The sequence below is a fragment of the Haemaphysalis longicornis genome, unplaced genomic scaffold (genome assembly GCF_048455015.1).
Source record: "Haemaphysalis longicornis isolate Haplotype H1 unplaced genomic scaffold, Haemaphysalis longicornis Haplotype H1 scaffold_187, whole genome shotgun sequence".
Classification (NCBI taxonomy): domain Eukaryota; kingdom Metazoa; phylum Arthropoda; class Arachnida; order Ixodida; family Ixodidae; genus Haemaphysalis; species Haemaphysalis longicornis.
In genome coordinates, this window is record NW_027526286.1 from 107,439 (window position 1) to 128,250 (window position 20,812).

Sequence of the window (20,812 nt, forward strand, 5' to 3'; positions counted from 1 at the left end):
GACGTCTCGGTCAGGTCGGGTACGCGTCGCGCCGTGTAGCTGTCGTCGTGTTCAGGAGTCTCGTCAGGGCTGGGTCGGGTCGTCGGGATGAGGGCATGTCCTGAATCACTGTTTTCGGCGCGTCCTTGCGTCATTGGAGGGTTTCCAGTATTTCGCCGTAGAGCAACTTCACCTCCAGAAGTTGCTGCTTTTAGTTTCCCCCGCGTGGGCTGGGGGACCTTCCACGTGCGACATCAGCATTGCTACGGCGGTTAGGCGACTGGTATGGGTAGGGCGATGGCGATCGGTGTGAGCGGGCTGGTCCTCGGTTGGTGTTGGACAGGTATTCGTCGATCTCAGTAGGGCGCTGGCCGGGTCGGCGGCGTGGGGCGTCGACGAAGAAACCACGCAGTCCGAGTCTCCTGTACGGGCAGCGACGATAGATGTGATCGGCCTCCCCGCAATGGTAGCACAGCGGACGATGATCTGGCGTTCGCCAAACGTCAGTCTTCCTCGGCGTCTGGGTTTGGGCTGTGTACGGCGGTACGGTCGACGGCGGCGAGAGTGGGGACGGCGGCGAGAGTGGATGGCGGTACGGTGGAGCTTCTTGTAGACGGGTTGGAGCAGGGCGGGGTCGACGAACAGCCGCAGAATAGGTCATCGCCTGTGGCTCGCGGGGTGCCTCGGATGGCATAGAAGTGCCCAAAGCGTGTTGAACCTCTTCGCGGATGACGTTAGTCAGGGAAGCCACTTGAGGTTGCGGCGTCGTCGGAAAAAGCTTCCGAAGCTCCTCCCTGACCACTGCTCGGATGGTCTCACGCAGTGTGTCGGAGCTTGTAGCCCCGGCACCGATCGTCTCGGAAACCATCACGTTGACCGGGCGATCGTACTGCCTCGTTCGAACTTCCAGCGTCTTCTCCATAGCGGCCGCCTCAGACGCGAATTCGGCCACCGTCTTGGGAGGATTGCGGACAAGGCAAGCAAGAAGCTCCTGCTTTAACCCTCGCATGAGAAACCTTAGTTTCTTTTCTTCTGTCATCTCCGGATCCGCACGTCGAAACAACCTCTTCATTTCCTCAACAAAGATCACTACCCCTTCGTTGGGGTGCTGCGTTCGAGTTTCGAGTAAAAGCGCTGCGCGTTCTTTTCTGACCACGGTAGTGAAGGTCTTAGTGAACTCGCTTTTGAACTGAGCCCAGTTTGTCAAGGAGCTCTCGTGGTTCTCTAACCAAGTGCGAGCCGAATCTTCCAAGTAAAAGAAAACGTGCCGGAACGTTTCTGCGTCGTCCCACCTGTTGAATTTCCGGACGCGCTCCAGTTTTTCCAACCATTCTTCCGGGTCTTCTGCGGGGGCTCCTCGGAATGATGGCGGTTCCCGTGGCTACTGCAGAACGACAGGAGGATTGGCTTGGTTGAGCATGGTGCTGGTTGCGACGTCTTTCTTCTTCGTCTTCTCCGGTAGTAGACCGAACTCGGGTGGTAAATCATGCACGCGGAGGCTGGCTCTTGTTGGACTGGCTTGGCGGCTTCCAGAGGTTGTAGTGGGCATGAAGGGTGCGTACCCAGCACCTCCACCAGATGTCACGAAGACAAGGACGAAGCAGTTGTCTTGAATGAGAAATACGTTTATTGGAGCGAACTTTTGCTCCTCTAACAACTCAAAAGAATACAGAGGCGGCGAAGCAGCGGTCAACAAAGTGACTTGCACAGGCGAGTGTCGTCGAATCGAATGCCCCGGCGTCCGCACTGCAGGCTTTTTATCTTTCGGCGCGCGTGGTTCTCGAAACGTCGATTGGCATCGAGAACATAGTAGATCCAAGAAGATTATTCTGGGCTGTTCACGTTAGATCGGAATGCTCTCCCTATCACAACAGATAAAACATGCGGCACAGAAAGAAAGAATGGAACACGCGCTTCCCTTGGCGCAGAGATAACGCAGACCGGCGCAGCCGGGCGGTAAAAGCAAAACACAAATAAACAAACCCAATGTATGGTTCGCGGCAATATGATAACGACTACGACCACGACAATGATGACGAAACAAAAAAAAAACGCTTCCCGTAGACGAAATCGAACCTGGGTCGCTGACGAAATAAAGCCGACGTCTATGTGATTCCGCCATCCGCTTTGTTTTCTTGGTTGCATTGAAGAATATCTCAAACGTGACCATACTACACCACCACTACATATTTAGGGAGGCAAGACCCGCTAAAATTAGTGCACACCCAAGTACATCAAAATTCGGGCAAACACACATGCGTTCTAAAAAGGAAACCGATCAGGTGGTTCTTCCCCATAATTATACACAGTATATACAAACACCGCAGTTTCCCGAAAATATGACTGTTGATTTGGGTCGCTTGGCATGCCTCTCACGATCGACAGCGCCACACACTGCAGAGACCAATTAAACCAAACATGTGTTAAATTTTTCCTTCACTAAAACAAGGAAAGCCGAATGGCAAAACTCTCAATAGAAAAGTCGTGATATCAATATGTTTTATGAGTGTTCGCTGTAAAATGTCTCATAAATAAACAGTATCCCTGCAGTCTACGAAAAAGTGATCAATTGTCGGTTCTTGTGCACAGAGGGGGCAAATCATTGACCGAGATGTAAAACCGAATCGCCTGGTATCGCGGTTTTGATAGGGAGCGTACCAGTGTATAATTTAAATAAAATTGTTTAGCGCCTGGTGGTACCCATGGTTTGTACACCATTGAGAACCTCCTCGTATCGACAATGGAGGTGCGGCACAAGATATAAAGGATAAAAAATGGCGAGAAACAGGGAATTAGAAAAAAAAAGGCGCACTTTCTACTAGTGGTGCAAGGCTGGAAAAACTGCAGAGCTGGCGGTTCCTCTCCCTTCGTCGAAGACCCGGCTTCCGCACCTCCCATTGACTTCCGCACTTGCCGCTGAGAGTTCTCCAGGCAGGCCCCGTATCATTTTTTCCGCAGGATTTCACATATCTCCTTCAGTGGACAGCGTTACCACGCGCTAGAACCCCCGGTAACCGTCGTCTCTAGCGCGAACTCCGCGTCTGTACTCCCCACTTGAGTTGCGAACGCACGTGAGCCCTTGAGGATAACAGCAGGCGAGAGATCACGCAATAAACGCTGGGCTGACTGTTCTCGAAGGTGGAGCTGTCTGACGCCGGGCGCTCCTCACGAGGCTGATACTCACGATCGCTCGGTCTTCTTTCTTGGTATTTTTTTTGGTAGCGCTTGACGGTGGAACTAAAAGCTTAAACAGTTCTGCCTTTATTAAACTCGCGCGACGCATAAAATATATACTAAACACATCACAGTTGGGTCGCTCAGCAGTTTCTTTGGGTTCGTTCCACGGGCGTTCGTTTGGATGAAAGTCCCTTAGTCCGCTCCACCTCTTCGTTCCAAAAAACGCCACACAATGCACCTTTAGCACATTCTCCCTTGAAAGATCACGTTCTTTCTGTCTAACGAAGACGTTGCTCTAACGACGATGATGGGTGGGGGTTTCGTGAGGGATTCGTTTGATGGAGTTTGGATTTTTAGTTGAAGGCTGTTTGTAATTTGATCGTTCACGCTTGGCCTTCGACTCGCAGGCGGTTTGCAGTTTGATCGATGACACTTCGAGTTTGCTGCAGCGACTTTTACTTTGGCACTTCACCAATGGATGTTCGCACACAAGAAAGCTTCGCGTTTCAATCATCGTCGTCGTTGGATGGAGTGGCTTGAATTTTTTTCGGGAGGTCCTGATTGCCCACTTGACTGAAAATGTGCGCCCACATCAATGTTACATTTATGCCATTCGCTGTATAGTTGAATTGTGAAGCCTTTTTAGAGCTTTCATGGAAGTTCAAAAACAGATCAAGCACTCGGTGTAACACATCTGATTGCGGCAAAAGCCCGCATCGGCTAATTTTTCACCTGATGGTAAATAAACGACCCAGAATGGAGGGCCAGCCATGCAGCAACCCTTATATAGGCGCTATTATCTGAGCGCTTAAACTTTGACGCAAAGATTTGTTAATAGGCAGATGAGAACATGCTCACTACAACCTGTAACTGTACCTCTGTCCACCCGATATTATGTTCTAATTCTCTAAACATTTAAATTATCTGTCGTTATGCAGTTTCACAGCAAAGCGGAGAGGTACTCGACGCTCCTCGTATAATGCCCCCCGTGAGGCCAAAAACATTGATTCAGTAATTTATGGCTATTCGCACAAATAAACCCTACGGGGTATATCTTAATTCAACTACATTGTCGATACGCGCCATACTTCCTATAAATATAAACCTGCTGCAGGGTTGGTTCTGACGCCCCAGTAAAAATTATCCACATATCGCTTTCCTTCACTTGTATACTGGCGGATTCGTTGTGAAAAGAGAGGGGAGCCGTGGAGGTGGGGTACCTGTGAAGTGGTCCATGGCACTATCCCAGCTTATTACTCTACGAAGCGAAAGAAGGATTAACCAATGTCAAAGTCAAGGCTCGCTGCGGGTAACACCGATTACCAAATTCCGTGCTTCCAAGCCAATGCTATCAATGTGAATAAAGCCCAGCTTATACGTGGTTGGGAATCTTTTCTGCTGGTTACCCCATTTCAACTGCCTGCGTTTATAAAGTTGCCCTCCCACATCTTCAACACACTACTGCAAACCAGAATGAGCCATGACTTGCGTTCTCCGGTGAGAAACTTAACACCAACGCCAAAACAGCCACATGAACGCGCTACTCGCAATTAGTATCCCTAGAAAACTACTGGGGAATTGCAGACAATTCTTGCAAGCTTAGGGAGTATTTTTGCTTTGTTAGGGACGACTTTGTTGAGCAAAAGACGCACAGAAAGACCGGAATTTTATCATTTACCGAGCCCCAGGAATTCCCTCGTCTTTCGAGCGTAGGAGCAACAAGAGCCTCGCTTCCGCACCTTAGGTGATCCCTGCTTTCAGGGAGGCACAAAACCTCAAAATTTCGTATTTTTTATCTAAGTACACATGCCAAACAAAGGCCTTATTTGTTTGTATCTTCCCTGTAGCAATTGCTAAGGTCAACGATTGCCTGCGAAAGAAGAAATCACGCCCGAGAAAGCAGATCATTAAACCGAACTTTATTTTGAGCAAGGTGGCCGGAAGCATACTTTTGGGAAAGAAGCGGATGCTTTCTTTTTTTCGTGTACACAGTTTCCACAGACTCGCGCTTACACCGTACTGCATATGCAAACATACGTTTAACACATAACCATAAAATGCATCTGTATTCGCAAAAATTATCTGGTATGCGCGAAATGTTCGAGTATCAGCAGGGTGTGATAAGCAACATTCATACCATCACTCGAGAACCTCGAACCTTATCAGCAGCTGATCTCTCTTAGCGTAACCATCACGTTCAATGTCGCTTGACTCAACCCTGGTATTAGCGAAACGCACGGCTCTATTACGTCCCCCGTTTGGTTTGAAATAACACTTCCTCTTAGCCTCGTTTGTACTTGGCTTCCCGCTAAGATGCCATTCTTTTTGTGTATCCGGGTGAATGAGGATCATCTTCAATTCTTTCATAAATGGCCATGCAAGAGAGTCGTCCTCTGTGCCCTCGTGCAGTTGAAAGCACAAAACAATGTACGCACTTTCGCCATCTTTCCGAAAGGAAATTCCCCAGGACATAAGGTAACCAAGTAGATATACTTAGCAGCTCCAGCTTCGAGACCACCCTTTTTTCAGGGCCTTTTCTTTGAGAGCCGTATACCCTGTCACAACCCGTTGGTCCGTTTTTGCGCCACGTGGGGCTGATGGCAATACTGAGGTTAGGGCAGTACTCAAGGATTCAATTTTTTCTGCATAAAAGGCTTTTAACTCACCTACATGGCGATCTAAGGCTGGCCCAAATTGTTCCGCGAGAGCTTCCTTCAAGTGAATACTGTTGCGGCAAATTTCAATGAGTTTGTCACTCTGAGAGCCACTGTGCAATGTCAGTTGAGCAAGCTTAGCATCTAGTTCGCCTACCCGTTTTTCAATCGTTTTTTCGTGGGCTACCATTGCTTTCATATCCGCTTCGTTTCGATCCAAACGATCAAGAGTTTGAACCGAGGCTGACTCAAACTGTTTCGCCAGCGCTTCCTTTAAATGATTAAGGTTGTGGCAAACAGTAACGAGTTTGTCGCTCTGCGAGGTGCTCTCCAAGGACAATTGAGCAAGCTTAGCATCTACCTCGATTACACGGTGCTTTACCTCTCGTTCGAACGCTACAAACTGTGTGTTTACATTCTCATCGGTCCGCTGTGGTGCTTCAGGTGCAGTATGCAATACATGCTCTGTACATCGGGATTTCAGATGTGCGCACATGTCACGGCTCAGCACCACCGCTGAACACTTGGGGCAGCGGGTCACATGGTGCTCGCAATGGTGCCGGACGTGCTCGACGATATGCGAAGCTGGAAGGACGAAAAGACAGCCATTGGCTTCGTTCCAGCAGTGCACCTACGTGAAGGAGAGAAGAAATAAACAGTGAGAAAAGAAGAGAACGACACTGTGTTCCATTTTTGCGTATTATGTCACTTATCTTGGAAGTCAAATGTTTATTCTTTGTTTTAATCGAAAGATTACGCGTTTTTTGGGGGGCTGCGACTTTTGTTTGACAGCGACTAATGCCTTCGTTTCAGAGATACAAATAATGTAGGCTGGCGTTTCTCGTTACCCTTTCCATTTCATTTTTTATGGATGTTAAACCGCACGTCAAAAATCACCTGGAGCTAGCAGTGGCCCACATTTATTGGATTGGTAGCATTTTTCAAATGGCTTTCAATTCTTTGGGAAAGATTTGCAGCCAAAAGGAAAGCATCCTTTTACAATCCCTCACTCTGTGTGCTCTAGCAACCCCCATTCCGTTCCCAAATATTTTTCCCAGCCACACTTTCCCTTCCCTCATTCCGTCCCATTCCTATCACTCTGTTTCATGAAACCGTTCTTTCCCATTACACATCTATTTCCTCCACACCCTGTCCCTAGATGTGTAGTGAATTTGCACGCTGTCACGAGGGGAAACAGGCATCTGAAACCAGGCGTTGCTGATAAATGACGCCCATACGGTGAGGCCATGCCACATTCACTGTCGAGGGGTTTGGTGAAACGCTGGAACAACAAGTTCGCAAATAGCAGGCAGAAATGGTGAGGACAAGGAAAAGCTGCGCAGAAAACGAGGACAAGCGAAGGTGACCAGACACTCAGGCGGTAGACTAGCAACCGAGTTTTGCTTGACCAACGAAGCCCATACGAAAAAAAATGCTTTATATGCATATGCGAAAACCCAGTCATGGGCACGTTACTGAAAAAAAGTAACAGTGTTACAGTTACAGTTACCTAACCCAAAAAAGTAACTCTGTTGCAGTTACAGTTACAAAGTTTCCAAAAGTAACTAGTTACAGTTACAGTTACTGCAAAAAAGTAAAGTTGTTACTTTTCCGTTACTGTATGAAGGTAATTGTTAGATAACAAGATTTAGCTTTTTAAATAGAAACGTACGAAGGAATGGAGGCCCAAGCAGCGGTTGCACTTGCTCTGTGTCGACAGAAATGGCAGCCAAACGTTTAGAAAAAGTACGAACGCGGAGGTCGAACTTATACTATACCGAGCTTGAGGACAAAACAGACGAAGCAATCAATGTCAACTAAATTTGTTTTCACCTACAGTGTTGTCGCTTGACCACTTTGCATAGTGAGGGAGAAGGTAAAAGGGGGAATGGGGGTGGTGGATCGCCGGAAGGGCCTTCCGAGGAATAGGGAAACGGATGTGGAAGTACTTCGGTTGTCGAGGTGTTTTTGAAAGATACTAAAAAAAGCCCTGCGTTAACATTTTATTTCGCACTTGTCGCCGGAGACGGAGACCAATTTCAGCTACTGCCGAGGCGACGTTTGTCCGTAGGCCCTCGGAGTCGTTCTCCCGCCCCAACTTCAGCCACTCCCTTCCCTCCTCCACCCCTCACTCCCGGTATGAGCCAAGGTTATTTCAAAAGGGAATGGAAACTGAACTGGACGCATTACTATTTTTTCCTGCGCCCCCTGTCCTCACAAAGGTGATTTGTGTCGCCTCGACCGGGAAACACTGCTCTCCCAATCCCAGCCTCCCACAGAGACCACGTCCCCGATCCCAGAGCCCGCTCCCTTGGTTTGCTTTGAGGCGTAGGCCGAACGGAGCTCGCCCAGGTATTCTTTGCTCCCAAAATTCAGAAACAGATGAAGGTACAGTATTCGTCTCTGCCCCAGCTCTGGTAGTGAAGTCGCGAGGCTTTCCAAAAATATTTCCTCGTGCAGCGTGGTCAGGCGTCTGCCGGCCAAGATGCTGGGTGGTGTGTTGGGGTCGTCGTATGTGTGAAGGGGCGTGTGAAGGGGCATTACTTCCTCGACCTCGTTCGGGCACTGTTGACAGCTCGACGAAGCCTCTAGACCAAGGGCTCCAAGCACGTGGTCCCAAACACGGCCGGGGGTCTCAAAAGCGCACAATGGTAGCAAGCAACTGCGACTTGTGAATCGAACACTCTACAGTGGGCACAGGGCTGGACAAGCGCGGGGACGCCGAGCGACTCCCCGCGGCGTTTTATGACCCCACAAACGGGGCTGCACGTCGCTAAAGAGAAAGAGACGCATTGACTGAAGTTTTATACGCTTCCGCGAAAGTGCAAACGATTCAGTTCGGTGTGCGGTGTTTGTGGATGTTTTTCTTCCGGTCCGCCTTTGGGTCAGACGGTTTTACTGCGCTCCAGATGTGGCAAAAATGGCGCAGCCGCGCATCGTACTCTGAGTTCTGGTCTCAACATGCGTCCACGTACACTTAGACGCGTGTCGCAGCGTTATTTATGGTCTGGGTGAGAGCGACATCGCGCTGCTAAGGGAAATACTGCAGCTCATACCTAAAAATTTCGAGCCGTTTGACCACGTGGGACACCATGCACACGTGCACGCCGAAATATTTATAGTCCAGCTGTTTTTCATCCACTGCCAAGGGAGTGAGCTGGCATACATGAGGTAGGCGAAGGCTCTGCAAAAGAAAGTCCGAAAAAGTGGAAAGCGCGAACTGTACATCAGCGGTTAACAAGTGTTGCTGTTGGATAATTTTTTTATAGAAATGAAGTAACTGTAACGGTATTTCTTGTTACAGGTACTCCATAAAAAAGTAACAGCGTCACAGTTACAAGTTACTGAAAAAAGTAACTAGTTACCGTTAACGCCTTGTTAGTAACTAGTTACCGCCGAAGACTGCGAAAACCTAGTGCAAGAACACAAGAAAAGACGGAGCGAGCAACGCGTTGATTAAGGCATGTGGCAAAAGGCATGCACAAAAGCTTGTTTGTGTAAACAAAAAAACTAAAGGCAAGGGCCATCGCGGTCCAAAGGGACTAAAAGTCACACCCAAGGTAGGCAATCTCAAAGCTCTGTAGGGACACAGACGGTGAACTGACACACGTTTCGGCTTTCTTGAGGATCATCGCGTACGTAAAAAAAAACTCCCAAGCATTTCCCCGAGGGTGAACATGGTTAAGTGCGAATGCACGGGGTGATGCTATGAGGGGGAGTAAAGTTAAAATCCGTTGGCATTCGCCCGTGAGCGCGCGCGAGCCGACCCACGGAGGTCTGGCAGTTTATCGCTGCATATATAGGGGGGTACGCCGCGCCGAGCGCGCCGAGCCAGGTGGCTGAGAGAGGAGGCGAGCGCAAGGGGAGAGGGACAGCGGCGCACGGCAGCTGCAGCCGAGCGAGGGGGAGAGGAGAGAGTGTGACGTCACGGTGGAGAGAGAGGCGCGCGGCAGCTGCTGGGGAGAGGAGGCGCGCTGTGACTTCATACCATGACGTCACGGCGCGAGGAGCGGTGCGGGGAGCGGCGCGCACCCGCGCAGCCACGGCGAGGAGGCGGAGCTAGCGCGGTCACGTGGTGAAGTGACGTCACCGCGCCGTTGCTACCGACGCTCCTCTCCGCTCCACGCCGTTGCTAGGGAGAGGAGGACTGCGGACGCCGCCGCCGCCGCCGCCGGCGGTGGAAGGTTTGGGGTCGCTTATAAAGTGCATTCGCACTTAAAAAGTTTAATCTTCCGCGCATTCGTTGATTACAGAATCACCCTTTCCTGTGGACGCTAACCATCCGCGCACTTTCAACGGCGCTAACTTGGCCACCACTAAAAAGACTGCAAACACTGTAGGCCACGTTCTGAAGTCTGCAAAATTATCAGTCGTTACAGGGGTGCTGATGATGATTTCAGGTTTGATGGCGCAAGGCCGACAAAGGCAAGGAGCGCCATGACGATCGTGAATGAGATTAGAAAGATTTGTAATAAAGGCACTAGATTAAGAATTTTCTAAGAGAAATGGTGTATAGGGCCATGTTAAAACATAATGAGTATACTAAGAGAAAGGGTGCCTATATAGGGTCACATTAAAACACAGTGAGTGCCGGCACCAAATGTACCTGCACTCACTGGTCCCGCCTCAGGTCCCGCCACTGTTTTGCAACACGTCATGAGCACAGGAGATGTTATGGGCAATAAGATAGGTGTTTTAAAAAATCTAAGTCTGCAAGGTAGCTAAAAATGTTTTTGTAAGAGAACATGGGATGGTCTGCAAGAAATAATGAAGAGTGCAAGGGAATATTATATGTGTAAACTTCATTAAAGTGACGTTTCCTTTCAATGTTGCACATCTTGCATTCAATAAGCACATGAAGGACAGATAGCTGCCCTCCACATCGATGGCACCGTGGCTTATTTGTGTCAGTCAACAGGTATGAATGTGTGATGTGTGTGTGGCCGATTGTAAGTCTGCATAAGGCCACTTCTATTGATTTAGCATGTTTCTCAGAGGGAGGTTTTTCAATTTTAGGTTTAATGACATGTAATTTGTTGCTTATTTTTTTTATCCCACTGTTGTTGCCAGTGCTCTCGCAGCTTCCTCCTCACATAAGGTTTCAGGTCTTGATATGGAACCAGCTTAATATCTATGCTTTCACGAAGGGCAGCAGCTGCAGCACTTTGGTCAGCGGCTTCATTTCCAGCAATGCCACAGTGGCCCGGAAGCCAGCACACTGTGACAGCAAGCTTGAGACTATAAGCCGAGTACAGAGCTCTTAGAACAGCATTAAAAGTTGGGTTTTTAGTAGCCTTCAGAGATGAAAGCTTTGTAACAACACTCAGTGAGTCTGTGTATATAACTGAGCTCTTAATTTTGTTTTGGAAAATGTGGTTCAAAGCCATCAGGATACCATATGCCTCTGCAGTAAATATACTAGTGTTCCTGTTCATTGTTTTGGACAAAGTGAATATGGAGCCAATAGCAGCACAAGACACCGCTGCAGAAGTCTTGGAGGCATCTGTGTAGAACTCAGCTGCCTTGTATTTGTCACTGATTGACAGAAAGTGCTGAGTAATAACAAAGTTTGGCACATTTTTATTTTGCAGTTCTCTGAAAGACATGTCACACTGAATTGGGCAAATGTCCCACGGAGCAACCAACGCATGAATGGAGGTGCAGTAAACTTCAGCAAGAGGAACTTGTAGGTCCTTTGAGAGGCATGACACTGCCAAAGGGAAGGGTGGTGCTATGGATGGTCGATTTTCAAAAAGTTTATTATTAGTGTTATTTTTCATAATTGCATTCAAAGGGTGTTCCTTCATAGAAGTAATCTTTGCAGCATACATCAGAGCTGTGTAAGTGCGCTGGTACTCCAAGCACCACTGATTAGATTCAACATGAAGGGATGGAATGGGGCTTGTTCGATATGCACCTGTTGCCATGCGAAGCCCCAAGTTGTATACTGTGTCCAACATTTTCAGTGCTGTTGTGGTTGCAGACTGGTATGCAATGCATCCATAGTCAATTCGTGACCTTACTAGGCGATTTAGAAGTGAAAGCAGACACTTTGTGTCCGTTCCCCATGACTGATGCGATAGTACCTTTAAAATGTTCATCGTTTTCAGGCATCTCGTTTTTAGTAATTTAATATGTGGTATAAATGTGAGTTTGTGGTCAAGTAAAATACCCAGAAACTTGTGTTCATTTTTACTGGTATGGGCTAATCTTATAATGTAATACAAGGAGGGGGATGAACACCACGCCGCCTGGAAAACACCACAACAGCACTTTTATCGGCATTAAACATAAACCCGTTCTTGTCAGCCCATGTAACCAGTCTGTTGACACTTAATTGGATTTGGCGTTCACATATCGATAAATTGCAGGACTTAAAACTAACTTGAATGTCATGAACATAAGTGGAGTATGAGACAGTTCGTGGGAGAACATGTTCTATTGAACTCATTTTAACAAGAAAAAGTGCGCAGCTCAGCACTCCCCCCTGGGGTACACCATTTTCTTGAACAAAGGTTCTAGACAGCACGTTACCCACACGAACACGAAATGTGTGATCAGAGAGATAGTCCTTAATAACGTTGAGCATATTACCAGTAAGGCCAAATGACTGCAAATCTAGCAATATACCGTATCGCCATGTTCTATCATACGCCTTCTCCATGTCAAAGAACACAGAGAAGCAGTGTTGCTTATGGATGAAGGCGTCTTTCACTTATGATTCAAATACAACTATCTGGAAGGTCACCTGTAGTCGACCTTCCACACCTGAAGCCTGTCTGATTTTGGTCTAACAGACATTAAACTCGAGAAAGTACAATATTCGCCGATTTATCATTTTTTCGAGCAGCTTACATAAACAACTCGTCAAGGCGATGGGTCTGTAACTCGCAGCAAGACAGGATTCTTTTCCTTCTTTTAGAAGCGGTACAACGATAGCCTCTTTCCATGTTCTTGGAAAACGACTTGTTTGCCATATATTGTGAAAGAGAGAGAGTTTTGAATGCAGGGTTTCACTGTGTAGGTGTCTGATCATGTCATAGCTGATTCGGTCAGCTCCAGGAGCTGACTTACCACATGTCGAGAGTGCACTCATCAATTCAAGCATGGTAAATGGAGCATTATATCCCTCATTCGAGCGTTGGTTCACACGAAGGGGCTGACGCTCTGCTGCCTTCTTATGCTGTAAAAATGTTTGTGTATAATGTGAGGAACTGAATACATGTTCAAAGTGTTTCCGAAGAGCATCTGCTTGATCTTTTACAGAGTTACCCACACTACTTACTAGGGGAATAGGATGGCTCTTGTATCCTTTTAGCTTCTTTATTCTAGTTCAGACTTTCCTAGAATCTGTATAAGAATTTATAGATGATATAAACCTGGTCCAACTTTCGTTTTTTGCCATACCTAGGGTACGCTTCCCTTTAGCTTTTGCCTGCTTAAACTTGAGAAGGTTGTCGGCCGTGGGATAGCGGCATAAAAGTGCCCACGCCTTGTTCTGTTCCGACCGTGCACGCGCGCAGTCCTCATTCCACCATGGTCTGGGTTTTGGGAGAGTTTTAAAAGTAGTCTCTAGAATGCTTTTCTGAGCAGAGTCAAGAATGTGGGCTGTAATCAGTGAACTTGCTGCTTGAACATCTAAATGGCATATTGTTGTAGGGGGTAGCCTGGAAAGTTCTTTGTATGTTTTCCAGTCAGCTGCTTGTAATTTAAATGTTCGAAGTGGTTCTGTGCCTTGAGAGTCACTGTTTACAGCCGTTAGTTTTGCAGGAAAATGATCACTGCCATATGGGTTGTTAACGACACTCCATTCAAGCATAGGCAGTAAGATTTCAGAGCCAATTACAAGGTCTATTGCTGAGTATGTGTGGTGTGTGGAGTTGTAATATGTGGGGCGTTTCTTATTAGGGATGCAACATCAGGATGTCGTGACAAACCTTTCAATGAGCCGCCCTCGAGCATCGGCTCGCACAGATCCCCAGATGGGGTTGTGAGCAATAAAATCACCAGTTATGATGTAAGGTTCAGGTAGTTCATTGATTAGGTTTTCAAATTCGACGTTGGAAAGGCGATAGTATGGTGAAATGTAGAGAGAGCAAACTGTCACTAGTTGGCCAAAAACTATGGCTCTTACAGCTACCGCTTTGAGTGACGTCTGTAGCTGGAGGTACTGACAAGCCACAGATTTTTGGAGTACTACTGCCACGCCACCAGACGGCTGGATGCAATTTTGTCTATCCTTATGGTAAACAATGCACTGTGTTAGGAAGTTTGTCTGTGATGGGCGCAGGTGTGTTTCTTGGAGACACAGTATTTGTGGTTTGTGATTGGTGAGGATGTCATAAATATCGTCTAGATTTCTTAACAATCCCCTACAATTCCAGTACATAACACTTTCAGCAGCCATGAAAATCAGCAAAAGAGAAAAACGCATCATGTTCTGGATCATGTTTTTTCCCCTCTTTTTAGCAGGCCGTGTTTTGGGGCCCTTCTGAGCAGGTTCACTTAGGTTGTGGGGTCATTTCCAGGGGCAACGACTTTACTGGCCTTTGGTTTGGTCGGTTTTCCATGACCTGTGGCACCGCGGCGCTCCTGTGATGCCTCAGGAGCAGACGTACTTGGAGAGACATCCGTGGCCTCAACCGCGGTTTCTGAAGTTGAAAGATTGTCAGAACCAAACTTTGTGCTAGAGGCCGTAGCCGCAGCACTGGGCACAGCTCGAACAGCAGTAGCCACAGGAGCAGTCTTCTGCTGTTGCACAGGTGCATGAGACGAGACCAGGTCAACATCGCTGATCTGGACAGGAGTCGTGCTGGCGACCTTTTGCCCAGCACTAGGTTGGAGTGCAGCACCAGAAGCCACGGTAGCGACTTTCTGCTGCTGAGTGGGGGGCTGCGACGGGACCAGGTCAGCCTCGCTGTACTGGGCGCCCGCATCTACAAGACGACGCCCCACCCCCCGGGAGAGCTGCGTCTGCGTAACTTTTTCCCGATAGCAAGGCATGCTTCAGGCGTTCTTGTGGGAACGTTAGGTTCTCAACGACTTTCAGTTGGATTATTTCTTTCTTTTTGAATGATGGACATGCACGTGAGAAGGCAGAGTGTGGTCCATTGCAGTTTGGCCATTTCACTTGTTGCTTGTTCCAATCGTCACTGGTGTGGTCAGTGCTTGCGCAGTGAGCACAGATGGATCGGCCACGGCACGACAGAGTTACAAGGCCATACTTCTGGCACTTGAAACACCATCGCGGATTAGGTATTTATGGACACGCTGGACAGGAAATAAATGCAGCATGGACCGATTCGGGAAGTTTTGGACGGTTGAAAGTCCAACCAATATGCTTAGTTATGATTTCCTCACCTGCGCGACGTATAGTTATCCTCCGCACAGCTGTTACGCCTTGGTCTTGGAGTTCTTCGAGGAGATCGTCTTCATTCTCACGAAGTAGTTCTCGTTCAGAGATGACGCCTTGGGTTGTGTTTAGGCTACGATGTCGCGTGACCGTCACTTTTAGTTGAGCCAGGGTGTCCTGTTTCAGGAGGTTTTCACTTTGGTTTTTTCTTTGTACTTCTACCAGCAGGTCACCTGAGGCAAGTTTTTTTGCATGGTAGTCTTTCCCAACGATGTTCTCGAGGCATTTTGCAATGAGGAACACCGATTTTTTTGCTACTGGTGCATTCTCTTCTTCGGAGTGTACCACAAGGTATTTGTTAAAGGTTTCGACAGGTGGGGCTGCTCTGATGCTATTTACTTTGGTGCGGCCCTTTTTCAGGGACCGATCAGTTTTTCTTGGGGTGGAAAAAGAAGCCATAAACACATGGTGTACATTCGGTAGCAAGGCCGGCCGCCCACCACCGAGCCCAACAAGGGAACGTGACTTAACACGCTAGCCGTACCTTGCCACTATAATCCTATGCGCGGGATCGAGAGTGACGTCTTTGCACAGGATTAACCCTCGCCGTCTGGAAAAGCTTAGAAATAAGGAAGAAATAAGATGACAGAACAGTGTTAGGAAAGGAAATAGGAAAGAGAAAGAGCTGAGAGGGAGACAGGAAAAGGCGACTGGCTGATTCCCCCCTGGCGGTTCAGACCGGGGGTACCGTCTGCGAGAAGCGGGGGCCGAAGTGGCGCGTTGCCGCTGCTGGAGGGCCGTAAAGGTCCAAAACAACCCCAACTTTGGCTTAGCCACCAGGTTCCCCTTTTCCCCGGACACGGCAAAGCCACGCACAGACGGGACGTGGGTGGGTCCAACCCACATGTGCTCGGGTCCGTGGTGTTGCAAGACACCAAGTGCCTATGGCAGTAGGCACCCCTGCGGAGCTCGGGACCGTGGTGGCGCTACTCACCAAAACACCTTGAGTACACAAGGTGCACCCTGCGGGGGGCGTTACAGGGGTGCACGGACGACGGAAAGTTTTGAATCGTACACGATTCTCAAAAGAAATCAACTAGTCTGTCAGTAAATCTCATCTGTCCCTAGTGAGCACTATATTGCATACGTTGACAGGACTATTTGGACTGATTTTTAGAGCCTTTGGACTGCGCCGGCCCTCGCCATTGGTTTTTGTTGATGTGAATGTAAAAAGTGATGGTACATCCCTGCTGCTTCGTGCCTCGCTCGCCTTATCGTGTTCCGTCTTTCCTTCTGTTCTTGCACAAGGTTTTCGCATATCCATAGAACCGATTTTCTTTCACATATGTTTCTTTATTCAAATAAAACCCGTTGTTACTCTGCGCTCTTTGAGTCTAGTCGCCTTCTCTTGTTCTCGGTTTCTTGTTATCTTCCAAGTAGCCCAATTTTGTAATCCAGTTAAAGGCTGGATACTTAGTATCCAGCCTTTAACTGGATACTTATACTTAGTAAAGCGTGATTGTGCTTCCGTGTATGACATAAGGGTAGACACTTGGGTGTCTTTCTTGGTGCCTTAAACGAATGCTAATAGGTCTTCGCAAACATCTATTGTAAGAGGAATGGCCAGTACAAGTCTTATACAGAAAAAAATGCGTTATAAATTAAGAAATAATCCCCGTTGGCGATCCTTTAGTCCAAAGTAGGCTTAAAATCTAGGCTGGATTGGGTAAGTTATATGACGGGGCTTAAGGGAACTTGTGGACCATTTGACTATCGCTGTAGCAACCAAGCGACACAAAGGAAACAAGCAACACCATAGACAACACGGATGAAAAAAATACCACAATTTGGGGCCACAAAAGGACTTGCACAATGACAACTCGAGGCGTTTCACATCTGTTTGAGGGCATTTTCTCTGGCACTAAACTCGGGATAATAAAAGCAAGAGGAGGGGAAGATCATTTTCAGCCTACGGGCTGGTAGAGCGCACTGTAGTCCGTGATTATCTAAACCACGGATAAACCCAGAAAACCAATTTGGCGTGGGAATAGCCTATTCGACCCTTACTCCTGGCCCAATGGAACCAGGTGAATAGATGCGCATGACATCGGAGGACCACACAGACAGCTGCGTTTCGAACCGTTGCACGGGCATTTCTGAGCACCGTCGTGCATTTCATGAATTTCCAGACACAAGTGTCACAGAACCGCCCTTGAGGGCGTTATTTCTGCTCGTAGTCTAAAGCTAGGTTTTGTAAAGTAAGATAAAGTTACAGCGATGCCGCATAAGTGAGAGACATACCTAGGCACAGTTGGACGGGCTCACTCAAACTCACTCAAATTTATTTTTGGTATCTCTAACTCAAACAAACTCATTGCTGAGTCTACGCTCACCTAAATTAACAGCGGACTCAGAACTGAATTCAACCTCAGAACTAACATGTACTCAGGACACACTCGGGCTCAAAACTCAAAATGGACGGACAACTCGCTCGGGCTCAGAGCTCATAATTAACTCAGTTTTCACTCGGGCTTAACTTTGAACTCAGAATTTACTCACGCTCAAAACTCAAAATATACTCAGAACTCTGACGGACTCAGTGTTCATATGGGTTATAAGTTTTGAAAATTCACGTGGTTTCACGAAATATACAGGCGCAACCTTGCCTGCTCAACTTCTGGCGTTTGGTTAGAAAGACGGGATCTCGTAGCTCCAGTATATCAGAAACAATCTCCGCTGTGCATTTATTACAGGTATAGTTGCCAAGCTATGATGACTAATGCCGCTTACAAGCAAATGTAAGTACATACGTCTTGCATACCAAAACCCTCATATGGGCTGCGTATTCACGACAAAGAGGATTCGGGTACAACGGTGCGCGGGTGCCCGGGGGGAAAACCAAAACGCGTTAAGCAAGGTGCCGTGCGCTCAGTTTAATTACGTCGAACATGTTTATGCTAAGATTGCCGTCTGTGGTAAGGTGTGGAAAGCATGTGGTGCGTCTGGACAGCCCAATGGTCAATGCCTTATCTGGTCACATGGCAGCATCAGCCAGCCAGACAGAAAAAGAGGGGGAAAGTAGAAATCACGGGCGTCGCCGATGACGAGAAAGAAAAATGGCTGCGGCTTGGCTCAGCTAACCTTGGATATGCAAAGCAAAAGCTTCGCATAGTCTGCTTAAGTCTTGGTTTCGCTTGGTTAACCATTGATTTAGCTGTTTTGCCGACCACGTCTCAAAGCCGTCGGGTTTCGTGCAATGCTCACAAGAAGAGGCCGGGCGAACGCAGCGTTCGCTGGGGCGAACGCAAGGCGCGCTGTGAACGCAAGGCATTCCTCTTCGCAAGGGGCGATACGAGTCACGTTGCCCGAAATGACCAAGCGCCGCATGCATGGGAGGCTGCGGGAGTGGTGGGGTGCCTCGGCGGCAACGGCGGCGGCGACTGCTGCTCGGTCTGCGCAGAACGACTGAAAACGTGGCCTTGTACGCTGAGCCGACAGCGGGCCCGGCGAATCACGCGATGCGCTTAGAGGGGTGTGTAGCCAAGGGTGTGTCTGCAGTCAAAAGGTCCCCTTGTGCCTCCTTCGCGAAATACCTGGACGAACGTAGTAAAACTTTGGTTTAAAAGGAGGCCACGCGCAGAGAACCAAGGACCACGGTGTAAGCGAAGCTTGGTCGTTACGGTGGTTCGTGCCGTGTTCCGGGACGTCTGAGCCGGCGAGCAGCTCGTGGTGCCGCTGGACCCGTTCCCGAGAAGCTAGGCTGCAGCTCCGGTTCCCGGGTGCCTCTCGGCGTAGACCCGAGGTGCGGAAGCTGGGAGTCCGTTGTGGCGATGAGGCCTAATGCCGGCGTAGCCTGGCCGACGAGGACGGCACCTCCCTACACCCAGATACGAGCACGTACCGCACCAGGCACCGGGTGCGCTTTGCGACGTGGGCCCGAGGGGCACCAACTTGCCAATAGGGTGCCTTGCAGCGCCTCGCTTAGGCACCGGCACCGGCGACATCCGCGATTGGATTGATGTGTGTTGTCAGTCGCCGACGAGACGTTTTACTCAGGCTGCTTCTTCATAACTGTCCGCGTGTGCTTGTGATTTCCGAGGTTCTGTGTTATTATTCGTTAGTCTGTTGTCCTGTTGGTTTCTCCTGTTTTGAAATACTTGTGCTGGCGATGTACGATGAAGCGAGTCCTTAGGTCTGCTGCGAGTGCTAGTAGTTGGACCTATGTTCATTACACCGTTAATTCATGTCTGCATCCTGAAATAAACCTTGTAGGAAGGGCAACTGTTCTCACGAGTCTGAGGTACGATGATGTTCATGGGACTGCCAATGTTCTTTTTTTGCATGCTTGCTTGATTGTAACGTTAGAAAGTGGGACAATAGCCGCTGCTGGCGCCGGTAAACAGCGCCACCCGCGCAAGAAAGCGCCAACATACACTCGACACGTCATGGCGCGTCCATGCGCAACACGCATGTCTACGTGTTGTTTAAATGTGCCTCCTCTTGCAAGCTGTTTTGAGTTTAGTCCTGTGGTACACACATCTCGTTATTTCAGGAACGAAGTCCCAGTGACGCCCGTTTAGCCTAATGACCGCGTAATGATATAGCCATGGCTAGTCAGAGATTGGAAGATGATGCCACTAGGATGCGTGGGTTATGGGACTGAAGGTCTCGATAAGGGCAATCACGCGGGCCAAATAAAAAATTCTTCCTATTTATAATCATGGCACAGTCATGGTGTGTCTTTAATGGGTTAGAATTCAAAATGACGCCACTAGGCCGTGCGGGTATCAAAAATATCTGGCCGTCTCGATTGATTGTAGGGTTTAACGCGCCGACGCAACGCCAGCGATGAGGCGCGCCGTAGTGAAGGGCTCCGGATTAATTTTGACCACCTGGGGATCTTTAACGGGTGCCCAAATCTCGCACACACGGGCGTGTTTGCTTTTCGCCTCCATCAGATAAGCGAACCGCGGCAGGGAATCGAACCCGCGACCTCGTGATCAGCAGCGCAACGCCTTAGACACTGAGCCACCGCGGCCGTCACCCCTAACGTGAAACATCGAGAGGCGAAGCACGCAGGTTATAAGTGTATTTTTGGCGCTTCGCATTTTTGCCAATGGAGATGAAACGTTCTAGCGCGAGGCGTTGGAAAGCGAGTGTCCCTGTGTGTTATTTTAATACGCGTTACGTTCTAGCGCAAGGCTATGAAAAAGAAGTGTCCCGATGTTTTAGTACCGTGACTAGCGCGAGGCGTAAACGACTGTCGTGGTGTTTTTGTACCGTGACTACATCGACTGACATGAGACTACGACATGAGATGACAACAGCCCGATCCTTTCCGGGGTTTCACCCCTAACTGAACGTCTCGATGAGGGAATCACGTGGGTAAACAAGCAATATTTCCTAGGAAAATCATGACGCAGTCATGGCGAGCCATAGCTCGGATTAAAAATCAAAGTGATGCCCCTGGGGCAGATGGGGTATCAAATTGAAACTCTCGCATCGGGCATCACCTGAGAGACACAAAAATTCCTCCTTGTTATTATGAGATAGTCATTGTGAGTCATAAATTTGGTTTAATTTCAGAGTGGCGCCACTGTGGTGTGTGGTGTATCAAATTAAAGGTTATAGGGAGAATCACATCCACAAA

The 20,812-nt window shown here is 48.5% G+C and overlaps 1 long non-coding RNA gene across 1 annotated transcript; it reads right to left on the bottom strand.

Annotated features, from left to right (window-relative positions):
- Positions 1-5,060: 5,060 nt before the first annotated feature.
- LOC144166715 (uncharacterized) lies at positions 5,061-8,996 on the bottom strand. The gene is made up of 2 exons (XR_013321738.1): positions 8,867-8,996; positions 5,061-6,441 (listed from the first exon to the last, which is right to left on the bottom strand). It is a non-coding gene; the product is annotated as an uncharacterized LOC144166715 (long non-coding RNA).
- Positions 8,997-20,812: the final 11,816 nt, after the last annotated feature.